A 13,883-nucleotide genomic window follows, 5' to 3' on the forward strand; every position below is an offset into this window, starting at 1 on the left:
CTTCAGGAAATCAGAGTATTAAAAAAAAAAAAAGAATCATTAACAATATTTCCTGAGGGAGAATATGGACTTCCAGCCTATGCCAGAATTCCACGTTATTACCTGAATTCAAAGATTATGGGTGTGTTTTGCCCACACCCTACATTTTTGGGAACACAGGCCCTGCCATTATGTAAGGTCTACTGAGAAGGATAACATGACTCGTCTCTTCACGACAGAGCCCTTATTCTAATCCATATTATATATTTTTTAAATGTGCTCCATTAGCCAAGCTGACAGATTATCACCCAGACTGACACACATCTATTCATCTCTGTGGCTGCCCACTCCTATAAATGGTAGCACTTACACAAGACAGAAAAATCTCTGGGAATGACCGGTATATTTGTTTTAATTCTACAGAACCATAAAATGGGGAGGACTCAGAGTAGAGGAATGGCTGGTTTTAAATACAATATAATTTTCCTCCCAGACCACTGCTGAGAGCCCAGCACACTACTATATAGTATGAGCCTTTGTTGAGACTTATATTTCCCACCTGTATTTCTTTTTCTTTTTCCAGCAACAGTCTGTCTTTGTGCCAGCTCCTAAATAACCATAAATTTTGTTCTTATAAACCTTAATGAATGCCTGGCCAAGATGCTGTAACTATTGGCTTCTACACTGGAGCATAAGTGGAAAGGAAAAAAAAAAGTGTGCACAGTGAAAAACTGGATAAAATGGAAAAAAGATCACAGCAAACCCAAAGTCGCAATTTGCCTTTAATGTGAAGGAGGCCTTGTTTTCACGGTGTGGCAGCTTTCAGGGGTTTTAATCTCAAAGTGGCTGATCAATTTAAGGTAAGTGGCAGGCATTTGGCCTGGTTCCCAGGCTTGGCTTTGCTGCTCTGAGAAAAGAAAGGATTCAGTCAGACACACAGACAACAGGCATCCTCGGCGGCTCCCACATTCCAAGCATTTTAACACAGATTAGGTTGGCATGATTCTACTGTTTACTGAAATCTCCTAGGTGTTGCATTTTTCCCTCTCCTCGCGTGGTTATCCAAGATGGTTTTCTCAGGTCAGGACCTTCATATGCCAAATAGCTTGTAGGGCTGTGAAGGGAAAAAGAAGAGCATGGGTCAAGACTTCTGATTTAAATTCTATTTTACTTGCTCATTGCAAAATATGAGACTTCAGAGAGCAGGTAATTGAGCACTGAACTTTTTGCCTTAGGCATACATCGAGACAGGAACTGTTTTACATGCATTCCTGAGGGGGGAAAAACGAAGATAATTTCTTTAACAAGGACAAACTTAATTCAGCTAGAAATGCCCAATGGATTAACAGGGTGATTTGTAGTTATTTTCTCTCCAGATTTTATAGGCATGAGCCTTTCACATATGTTGAGCAGTATTGCAACCGATACAGTCCATTTTTTAAATTAACATTTTCACGTTAAATATTCTTTATTTTTTCAAAGCCATTAATGTTAAATGAGGCTCGACAGATCCCTTACCACTATCTCATTTTTTTATTTTAGCAAAAGAAGATTTTCTTAATTCATTTGACCTAAGTTAAATAAAATATGCATTCGATTGATCAAACTCCCCAAAAAACTGTTAGTTGTCTCCGCATGTGCTTTTGGCTATATTATGCTTTATGGAAATTTTATATTTTTTAAATACATTGTCACAGTTTTAAAAATACTTTATTTTACTTTAATATAGTCAAGAACCCATTTCCTTTAGTCAACCTCATGGCAGATTTCCTCATTTTTTTCCCTAAGAATTTTATTAAAATAAATAATTAATATAGAGTTAAAATTTTTTTCCAGCTATCAAACTTTTCAAAAGCAATGTCCAAATTATTATACTTAACTACACCCAGAAATGCCTTCTTAACATTTCATAAATTTACATTAATAAAATTCTTCCAAAATTAACATTGTTGCAATTGAGTAATTATATTAAGACTGTTTTCTTGTCTGTAAGGGTTAGCTTAGAAACTAATGCAATTATATATACAATTATATGCATTTATAATCCAATTATATGCATATATATAATATATAATATATAATATATATATAATCCAATTATATGAATTTATTTTAATTTCTCTTGTTATATATGCAAGTGTGGTTTTGTAAAAAAACAATAGGTGATTCTACATTGATTAGAGAAAGAAAAAGAGATAAATGAGAAACAGCAACCATCCTTCTGCAGCAGCCAATGTGTCTTGTCGACATGGGATGCCTGGAACTGCAATAGCCGTCTTGCAACCATGAAGAAAGCTACCCCAACAGACCAAGCTGGCATTCTAGAGAAGGCAGACAGGGAAGATGAAGAGAACCTGGCTCTCAATTATGTCTTTGAGCCATAGAACCAACAATCCTGCAAACACCCAACTCAGGACTTCATCTTATATGAAATAATAAATTCCGTTTCCTTCACTCAGCAATATTTGTTGAGCACCTACCAAGTGGGATGCTCTAGTGTCCTGTTCTAGGTGCTTGGGATATCTCAGTGAACAAAGTACATAAGAGCCTTGCCCTTTTAGAACTCACATTCTAGCCAAGAGAGATAATAAACCAAAACCATAAATAAGAAAATTCTATAGTATGTTAAGAAGTAGTAAGTGGATAAAATGTAAAAGTAGAGCATGGTAAAAAAGGATCTGGAGACAGGTGTTGGTGTTGAATAAAGTGAAGGTTGGTCAGTCTCACTGAGGAAGTGAGATTTGAACAAACACTTGAAGGAAATGAAGAAATTGTTCTTTAGCCAGTAGGAAGTAGGTTTTTTGGTTTTTAATTTTTCTTATTATTGAAAATCCTCTAAATGAGAAGGTAGGCAGAGATAGATGGATATTTGGAATACATATGATGCCAGTTCCACTCATTTCTTCCTAGTTCCCATAAGCCAAAACATTTCTTCCTTAGTTTAAGTTTGAGTTGGGTTTCTGTCACTTGCCACTGAAAGAGACAGACTAATAAATTTGAAGTTGGTCACAAATAAAGTAGCTATGGTTCTACAAACAATGAGTCCAAATAGATACTGGATTGTAATTCCATCCTCTATGTAATGAGTTTGACTTTCCACACTGGGGATGTCTAGGCATCCAAAAAAACATGACTTAGTAATCTGGACAGAGTGGTATTGATGAAAAAAGAAATAAGTCAGTGGAACAGAATAGAAAGCCCAGAAACAACCCCCATAAATGTAGTTAACTGATCTTTGACAAAGGAGCAAAGGCAATACAATAGAGAAAAGACAGTCTCTTCAACAAATGGTGTTGGAACAACTGGACATCCATATGTAAGAAAAGCAAATCTTGACACAGACCTTATATCCTTTACAAAAATCAACTGAAAATGAATCAGACAGCTAAATATAAAACAAAAATTACAAAATTCCTAGAAGATGACATAGGAGAAAACCTAGATGACCTTGGGTATGTCAGTGGCTTTTTAGAGTCATTATCCATGAAAGAAATAATGGATAATGTGGACTTCATTAAAATTTAAAACTTCTGCTCTATGAGAGACAATGTCAAGAGAATGAGAAGACTAGCCATGTACTGAGAGAAAATATTTGCAAAGGACATGTCTGATAAAGAACCATTGGGGCACCTGGGTGGCTCAGTTGTTTAAAGGTCTGACTCTTGACTTCAGCTCAGGTCATGATCTCACAGTTCATGGGTTTGAGCCCCGCATCAGGCTATGCACTGACAGTGTGGAGCCTACTTGGGATTCTCTCTCTCCCTCTCTCCCTGCCACTCCCCCACTTGCACTCGTTCGCTGTCTCTCTCTCTCTCAAAATAAATAAACTTAAAAAATTTTTTGAAGAACTGTTATCCAAAATATACCAAAAAAAAAACCCCTAAAAGTCAACAATAAGAAAACAAACAACCTAGCTTAAAAATGGGCCAAGGACTCTAACAGACACTCTACCAAAGAATATAGACAGCTGAAAAATGAATATATGAAAAGATTCTCCACAACACATGTCATCAGGAAAATGCAAATTAAAATAGCAATGAGCTACCACCACAGAACAATTAAAATAGTAAAAATCCAGAATATGAATAATACCAACTGTTGGCAAAGATATGGAGCAACAGGAGGTTTCATTCATTGCTGGTGGGAATACAAAATAGAACAGCCACTTCGGCAAACAATCTGGTTGTTTCATACAAGACTAAGCATATTCTTATCATATGATCCAGCAATATACTCCTTGGGGTTTTTTTAATGTTTATTTATTTTTGAGAGAGAGAGAGAGAGTAAATGGGGCAGGGGCAGAGAGAGGGGAACAGAGGATCCAAAGCTGGCTCTATGCTGACAGCAGCAAGCCCAATGCGGGGCTCGAACTCATGAACTCTGAGATCATGACCAAGTGAGCCACACAGGTGCCCCTTCTTGGTTTTCACCCAAAAGAACAGAAAACTTATGCCTACACAAAAACCTGTCCACAGATGTTCATAGCAACTTTGTTCATAATTGCCAAATCTTGGAAGCCACCCAGGTGTCTTTCAGTAGGATGAATGGTTAGATAAACCATGGTACACCCAGTCAATGAAATGTTATTGAGTGCTAAAAAGAAATGAACTATCAAGCCATTAAAAGACTTGGAAGAACCTTAAACTCATATTACTGAGTGAAAGAAGTAAGTCTGAAAAGGCTATACACCATATGATTCCACCTATATGACATTCTCGAAAAGGTACAACTATGGAGACAGTAAAAAGATTAGCAGTTTCCAGGAGTTGGAGAGAGATGAAGAAGTGGAGCACAGGAAAATATAAGGGAAGTAAAACTATTCTAAAGGATACTGTAATGATGGATAAATAGCATTATGCATTTGTCAAAATGAAAAAAATAGTGTCCAACACTTCACAAAGTGTTCACACTTTTTCACAAAGATGAACCTTTATGTAAACTAGGACTTTAATTAGTAGTAATGTATTAATATTGGTTCATCAGTTTTAACAAATGTACCACACCAATGCAGGATGTTAATAATAGGGGAAACTGGGGAGGGGGAAGAAATATAGAAGAAAGAGTAGAACAGAGAGTAGAAATCTCTGTTCTTTCTACTCATTTTTCTGTAAACCTAAAACAGCTTTTTAAAAAATAAAGCCTAATAAAGAAGTTGTGGTGTGTGTGTGTGTGTGTGTGTGTGTGTGTGTGTGTGTGTGTGTATGGAGTACTGCTTAGCAATGAAAAAGAATGAAATCTTGCCATTTGCAACACATGGGTGGAACTGGAGGCTATTATGCCAAGTGAAATAAGTCAGTCAGAGAAACACAGATATCATATGTTTTCACTCATATGTGGAATTTGAGAAACTTAACAGAAGACCATAGGAGAAGGAAAGGAAAATTAAAGTTACAAACACAGAGGAAGGCAAACCATAAGAGACTCTTAAATACAAAGAACAAACTGAGAGTTGATGGGATTGAGGGGGCGGGGGGGGCAGGGAAAACGGGTGATGGGCATTAAGAAGGGCACTTGTTGGGATGAGCACTGGGTGTTGTATGTAAGTAATGAATCATGGGAATCTACTCCCGAAGCCAAGAGTACACTGTTTACACTGTATGTTCGCTAACTTGACAATAAATTATATCTAAAAAATAATAAAATTTTAAAAAGTTTTAAATAAAAAGTGAAGTCTATTTGGGCTCCTTGCTGGCTCAGTCAGTAGGGTATGCAATCTGATCTTGGGGTTGTAAATTTAAGCCCCACATTGGGTATAGGGATTGCTTCAAAAATAAAATAAAATAATAAAAATAAAGTCTATGTTTTTTAAAAAGCACTAAACATAGGGGCATCTGGGTGGCTCAGTTGGTTAAGCATCCAACTTTAGCTCAGATCATGATCTCATGGCTTGTGGGTTTGAGCCCTGCATTGGACTCTGTGCTGACAGCTCAGAGCCTGGAGCCTGCTTTGGATTCTGTGTCTCCCTCTCTCTCTGCCCCTCCCCCACTCACACTCTATCTCTCTCTCTCTTCCCAAAATAAATAAACATTAAAAAATGTTCTTAATTTTAAAAAGCACTAAACATAATAGGAAAGATTGATCATTTAGACTTACTACAATTTAAAACCCCTATTAATCAAAAGACATCATTAAGAGAATGAAAAGGCAAGATGCATTGTGGGAAAAGATACTTTACATATATAAATTACACAAAGAAATATGTCTAGACCATGTAAATATCTCTTATAAATCAATAGGAAAAACATAGACTCAATTACTTTTAAGAAAGGGTAAAAGACATGAATAAGTTTTTTACAAAAGAGAATATCCAAATGGCCAATGAACATGAAAAGATGCCCAACATCATTAGTTATCAGGAAAATGCAAGTTGAAAACAAAACAAGATATCTCTACACACACCCCAGAATGGCTAACATTTAAAAGGTTGACAATACCAAGTGCTAGGATATAGACTGTAAGAAACTCATACAATGCTGTAGGAGTGCAAATTGGCAAAACTACTTTAGGAATTGCGTTGCCAGTAACGTTAAGCATACACCCACCCTATAATTCAGCAATTCAACACCTAGGTGTAAATCCAAAAGAAATGCATACATATGTGCAGAAAAAGGTAATTACAAGAATATCCTTAGTACATCGTTCTTAATAGAATCAAACTAGAAGCTACCCAAATGTCCATTAGCAATAGAATGGATAAATAAAGTATACACATTAATATATGCACAATGTAATAATACTATACAGCAGCAAAGAAAACCATTCCTATGTGTAACAACATGGTTGCATCTCAAAGATACAACATTCAGCAACAAAAAGAGTACATACTATATAATCTGGTTTATTTAAAGTTCAAAAGGCAGGCAAAACTAATTCTCCTCAAGAGATATCTGTGTAGTGATTACCTTTGGAGAATGGGAGCACAAAGTAGGCCTTTGTAGTGTTAGTACAGTATCTTGCTTTCTGTGATAATCAAGCTATAAACTTAAGATTTGTGCCCCTTTCAATCCATATGTTAAACTGAAATAAGTAACACTAAAGACACGGTTGGCTAAATCAACCAACCATAAATTAAAGCCATGAGCCATAAAAATTCCTAGGTTATTGGGGTGCCTGGGTGGCTCAGTCAGTTAAATGTCTGGCTCTTGATTTCTGCTCAGGTCATGATCTTGAGGTTCGTGGGTTTGAGCTCTGCCTCAGGCTTTATGGTGACATCACAGAGCTTGCTTGGAATTCTCTTTCTCTCTCTGCCTTTCCCCTACTTGTGCATGTGCTCGCTCTCACACTCTCTCAGAATAAATGGATAAGCATTTAAAAAAAATAAAATAAATTTTAAAATTAAAAAAAAAAAAGATCATTGTATAACTTATAGAATCGCCAGCATGGTGGAATGGTGGATTGAGGACTCTGCGGTCATGAGCAATGCCCCAAATCAAGTCATGGATAGTTAATGACCAGCACTGAGAAGTGCCACCTAGTCTGCCAGCCAGGAACCCAGATGCTGCCATCAGCAGAACCACTGCTGCTATGCTGGAGCTTGCTGTAACCTCTGTCACTGTTGCACCGAGGATGCAACAATCACAGTAAGAACACACAATTCATGTCCTAGGGCAACAAAGAATGATATGTGCACACTTCTAAAATCAGAAGTCCAGGGATGGCAAGTAGGGATTTGAACCCAGTCAGCTTGGCTCCAGCACCCAGGGTCTCAACTACTATGCTAGGCTGCCTCCAGATGGGTGATATTACTGAACCGTTTTAAGAACCAGATGAAGCAAAACACCCAACAACACTTCATGCCACCATATCATGTAGGTCAGAAAGTTTCAACATTTGTTGCTTGACTAATTTGGAAAGACAGAATAAAACTACTCATATGTAAATTGGGCTTCTAAAATCACCAGCTGCTTTAATAAAGGCAAGAAGAGTGCGCCTGATATGACAGCTCATCGAGAGCCATCATGCACCATGTGGGGCCATGTGGCTGCATGCTGACTCAGATTGGTGGTGGAGAAGGGGGGCCACTTCTGAATCACCAACACCACATCCTGCCCCTCCCTCATTTTTTCCCCTGGAAGCTGCCCATCAGTCTTCTTGCTGAGATCTCCACCCAGCACATGGGGCTCAGGTATTTGTAGCAAATGTCTATGAAGCTAAGAAGTCCCATTTTCCAGGAACATTTGGCTCTGGTTCTTTCAGTGTTGTCTGCGTGTGAAGTTGACTGTGACTAAGTGTGAAACTGATAGTCTGTGCATGAAGACTCTGGGCTCAATTCCTGTCATTTCTTATGTTTCACTGTGTTGTGGTGGGCACAACATAACATCTAACATCACATATACTGGCCTTTGACACATCTTTTAACATATTTAAACTAAAAGAAAATTCGTAATCTAAACACATAATGCTAACTAGATAATGACTTGGGAGAAATGTGTTCTTCCTGAAAATTGTGTCATAGACACATATTCATTATAGCCAAAGTCTAAGCAGGCATTTCATTCTGCTCTGATTCATCTTAGAAGAACGTGTGGTAAGCAATTCAAAATTCTCCCCCATTTGCTCTCAAATAAAGAACAAGAGGAAAGGTCTTTTTTTTTTCTTTTTTGGTAAAGGCAGTTTAGTAAAATTAGTATCTGTTGGGGCTTTTGTTTTATTTTGTTTTGTTTGGGATTTTTTTGGCTTCCACTGAAGACAGTAGTAGGTGTCAGATGACAAAGGCTGAGGTCTAGGTATAGGGAGCAATTTGAATATGGAGGAGTCTGACCTTTATCCTGTAGGCAGGAAGTAATTCAAATAGATTTTTAAAATATAATTTACTTTCAACAATTTTTAAGTCAAATACAACGAACAGAAAAGTAAATTTAATTTAGAAAATTATCAGTCAGAATCTGTGCAACCACCACATGTAACAAGATGTAGGTGGTAGCTAATACAGTTGACCCTCAAGCAATGCAGGAGTTATGGGTGCTGACCACCTTCCTACAAACCCCGATTGCCCACACAGTCAAAAATCCAAGTATAACTTTTGATTCCCTCAAACTTTAACTGCTAACAGCCTACTGTTGACCAGAAACCTTACCGATAACAATTAACACGTTTTTTATGTTATATGTATTATTTACTGTATGCTTACAATAAAGGAAGGTAGAGAAAATAAAATTAAGAAAATCATGAGGAAAAGAAAATAAATTTATAGGAATATACTGTGTTGAAAAATATCCACATAGAAGAGGACCCAGGCTGTTCATACCTGTGCTGTTCAGGGTCAACAGTACTAGGGTGATGATCATTTTGCAATTTATAAGTGCATTGAATCAACACAATGTACATGTTAAACTTACACAATGTTACACATTAATTATATCTCAATAAAGCTGGAGAAAAAAGGGAAATAGGAGACTGCCAACACTGCAGAAAGTTCCCTAGTGGCATTTTTTTAAGTTGCAATAATAGAGACAAAGCATAAATCATCTGTGTTAAGTTTAACATGTTGTCCCCATCAAAGTCAAAAAGTCTAAGATCAACAGCATCCTAGAGTTCTCTTGAATTCACCTCCTCAATCACAACTCCCTTCTTCCCCCAGTTAAGGTAATCACCACCCTAACATCCGGAATAATCATTTACCTCCTTGTTTTTCTTTATGGTTTACTACCTAGCTATGCATCTCTAAATAACGTAGTTTAATTTTGCTTTGCTTTGAACTTTGTTTAAATGGAATCATACTTTGTTTTCTTTGGTTTTTGCTTCTTTTGTCCAAGAATATTTTTGAGAGTCATCCATGTTAATGTTTGTAATCTACAGTCCTTTCATTTTCTTTATTGTAAATATTCCATTACATGAATGTATCATAAGTTATTTATCCATGCTATATTATTAGACATTTGGGGTGTTTCTAGCTTGAGGCTGTTACAAACAGTGCTGTGGTATGTGGTATGTGTGTGAATGAGTGTGTATGTATGTGTTAGAGAAAAAAAGACAATTAAGATCTATCTAGCAGTAGTGTGCAAGTTGAACTTAGAGAGTAAGAAAAGGATCAGGGAATTCAGTTGTTTGCCTCAGTCACACAAGACTGATTCAATATTAAGAGTAAGAGACAATAGATTCATAGCAGTAGTTCACCAAGTAAAAGTTACGCTCATTTAAAATGTTCATATACTGCTAAGTATCTATTTTAAAAGGCTTTATCAATATACACTCTCAACCAAAAAGTTGTGTATGGGGGCGCCTGGGTGGCGCAGTCGGTTAAGCGTCTGACTTCAGCTCAGGTCACGAACTCGCGGTCCTTGAGTTCGAGCTCCACGTCGGGCTCTGGGCTGATGGCTCAGAGCCTGGAGCCTGCTTCCAATTCTGTGTCTCCCTCTCTCTCTGCCCCTCCCCCGTTCATGCTCTGTCTCTCTCTGTCTCAAAAATAAATAAACGTTAAAAAAAAAATTAAAAAAAAAAAGTTGTGTATGAATGAGAATGCCTATTCTTCTGTATTTTTGTCAACTTGAGATATTATCCATCTTTTCAAATGTTGACCAAAATTATCAGAAAATTTTTCAACTTTTTAACTTTAAAATTTTAAATCATTTAAAATTTTATTTTCTTCTTGATGAGTTTGAGCATTTTGTTACATTTTTCACCAGACATATTTTGCATATGACTTTCCTTTTTTAAAAATTTTTATTTATTTATTTTGAGAGAAAGAGCACAAATGGGGGAGGGGCAGAGAGAAAGAGGGAGAGAGAGAGAGCGAGAGAGAGAGAGAGAGAGGAATCCCAAGCAGGCCCTGAGCCATCAGCATGGAGCCCAAAACAGGGCTCAATCCCACGAACCATGAGATCATGATCTGAATCAAAATCAAGAGTTGGACACTTAACCAACTGAGCCACCCAGGCACCCCTGTGTATGAGTTTCCTATTCATATTTGCCCATTTTTCTATCAGCTGTTTATTGACTTTTTCATTGATTTCAGGGAACTCAGTAATTTTGAATATTAATCATTTTATTATCTATGTTGTAAGTACATTTTACCTATCTGTTGTCTTTCTTTCTTCACAGTATCTTTTGCTGTACATAAATTTTTAATTTTTGATGTGTCAGCTTGGCTAGGCTATAGTATCCACTTATTCAATCAAATGCCTTGGTTTTGCTGTAAAAGTATTTTGCATGTGAAATTAAAGCCCATAATCAATTGACTTTACTAAGGGAGATTATCCTTAATAATCTGGGGGAGCCTAATTCAATCAGTTGAAAAGACTTGAAAATAGAACTTAGGCCTCTCCTAAAAGAAGATACAGTTCCAACCTACCTGTGATATTTCCTTCCTGAAGACCTGCCTTGCTCATTTCAAAGTTGCTTACCTAGCTTATCTATCTATCTATCTATCTATCCATCTATCTACCTAATATTTTTATTTATTTATTTTCCCCATTGGTTCTGCTTCTCAGGTTGAATCCTGACTGATATTCAGTATAATATTTTTACATAGCCAGTCTACCATTCTTCTCATTTATAGCATCCAAGTTTCATGTCTTGCTAACGTAAGCTTTCTTTCTATAAAGATGTATGTAAATCATGCTTATGCAGCATTGGCAGTAATGACTAAAAATTGAAAACTTCTCCTTCACTCTCCTTTACCATCCCTTCCCTATCTAGAGGCACTTATTGTCAATAGGTTGACAATTTGTCTAACCTACTTTTTATGTAAAAAACTGGGAGCCCATATGTGTGTGTGCTTGTGTGTAAAAGTCTACAAAGTGGGCCAGAAGAATACACCCCACTTTAATGACGATAATTATCTGTGGATGAGGAAGGGTTGGTGGGGAGAAGTAAAAGAGGACTTTTAGGGCTTCTGTACTTTAGGGATTTTGTGATTGTCTAAATCTTATACAATGGGAATATATTCATATTTAATTTGGGAGGTTTTTTTTTTTTATCATCTTAACTATTTTTAAGCCCAGTTCAGTGTGGTTAAATAGAATGATGTTTTTAAAGGCAAAAAAAAATTTTACAAAAGTTATCAACAGTGACTCCAAGATTTTAAAGTTGGGTGACCAGGAAATGATTCCATTGAGATAAATAAATATGCCAAAAGCAAGATGGTTTATTACAAGCATCACAGACTTCAAAGCTTTTAAGGGCCTGGCTTAAATGCAGAATAGAAGATAACAGAAATGTTGAGTGTGGTGTCTGCCTACAGAGAACACTCTTGGCCTAAATTTCAAAAGCCTATAGACCAAATAAAATATACTTACAAGCCAAATTTGCCTCATACACCATAAGTATATCACCCTTGCAACTATTCAGGAAAAAGTGAGGTTGCTTTTAAACCAAGAATGATAAAATTTGAGACTTAGAGAAATATTAAAAATGACAAAACTATGACTCTAGAAAAAACAATTGTCAAGTGTTTTTAAGTCTGAGTTGAGCAGGTACGAGAATGGACAATAGCCCACAAATGCAAGGTTGACTCAACAGCCAACAATCAATTAATGTAGGTTGGAAGATGGTGGTGGGGTAGGAGGACCCTAGGCTCACCTCATCCCATGAATATGACCAGATAATCATCAAGTCATCTTAAATATCCCAGAAATTGGCCTGAAAACTGGCAGAACAAACTACACAACTACAGGTAGAGAAGAGGCCACATCCAAGGGAGGAAGTATGGAGACAGAGTTTGGGAGAGAAACAGATCATGACTGCTGCAGAAGGGAGAGAGATGCAGTCATGGAGAAGGGCAAGAGACAGACTAGCATGTAGGTCATGGCTCATGGGGAAAATGAATCACTATAGCAATTGGCGAGGAAAGCAAGAGGGGCTGAATTTTGTGAGTTCTTACAACCAGCAAGCCTGGAGTTTTAAAGGTCAGCAGGCATGGCTGGGATACAACCCAGAGGTCATTGCACTGCTCTTGAAGAGAAAGCAGACAAACAACCCACAGATGTACAGCATGGAAACAGTGATCTGAAGAGCACCTGGGCACATATTGGGGAGATTATTTGTTCATCTTAGAGTACCTCCCAGAGAAACAGCATTCACAGAGAGAACCCTCCAGAAACAAAGGAACTGACCAATGCCATTTCCCTCCTCTTCCCCTCAGCATAAGCATGGGGCCACCTGTGGGAACCAATGCAGTATTAGATATTTACTACCTGTTTACACTAAGCTCTGCCCCACATTCTGCAGTGGGACCACCCCTCCCTGTCATGCTTGTCTCAATGCCAGCACAGCAGTCCCCCTCCCCCAGAAGACTGACCCAAACCTCTGCTCACACCATGCCTCCTGACCCATGAGTTATGCAAGGCCTTTGTTCCAGCAGCAATGGTGACAGGTCTCATTTCACAAGCAGACCAGGGCATACCTAGTTACAATGTGCCACATTCAGACCAAGGACTAAACACTGCCTACAACAGGTGAAAAGAGCTTATGAAGATAAATTGCCTGAAGGATAAAGCAGCCAGGACAAAATAGCAGAGAATATACAGCGCACATTGAAGATAGTCCTGGAAGCACTAGGCTCTTGAAAACAGAGGACATCAAATGGCAGCACACTACAGGACTTCTTCATAAAGCCATTACCCTCAAGAACAGAAGTAGCTGAAATCCTAAAACTGAGAAATAGGCACAGAGACTTAGACAAAATGAGAAGACAGAGAAATTTATCCCAAATGAAAGAATAGGACAAAGCCATGGCCAGAGATATAAGCAAAACAGATATAAGTAACATGTCTGATAGTAGAAATTTTAAAATAATGATCATAAGGATACTCACTGGACTTAAGAAAAGAATGGAATACATGAGTGAGACCCTTAACACAGAGATAAGGAATAACATAGCAGAGATAAAGGGTTCAATAAACAAAATGAAAAAAAAATGCTTGGTAGAATGAATAGCAAGATAGAAGAAGCAGAGAAACAAACTA

At 37.4% G+C, this 13,883-nt stretch overlaps 2 long non-coding RNA genes across 3 annotated transcripts in view; one reads left to right on the forward strand and one right to left on the reverse strand.

Moving 5' to 3' along the window:
* The window catches only part of LOC112866768 (uncharacterized), a 163,337-nt gene that overhangs the window by 98,525 nt on the left and 50,929 nt on the right, over window positions 1-13,883 (forward strand). The window lies entirely within an intron of this gene.
* LOC147583264 (uncharacterized) overlaps window positions 744-13,883 on the reverse strand; it is a 75,641-nt gene continuing 62,501 nt past the window's right edge. For both annotated transcript variants that reach the window (XR_015247282.1, XR_015247284.1), the window contains one exon: window positions 744-1,093. This is a non-coding gene — a long non-coding RNA (uncharacterized LOC147583264). The remainder of the gene's footprint in view (window positions 1,094-13,883) is intronic.

Source organism: Puma concolor, chromosome A2 (genome assembly GCF_028749965.1).
Source record: "Puma concolor isolate L17-30 chromosome A2, mPumCon1.1.hap2, whole genome shotgun sequence".
Lineage (NCBI taxonomy): Eukaryota > Metazoa > Chordata > Mammalia > Carnivora > Felidae > Puma > Puma concolor.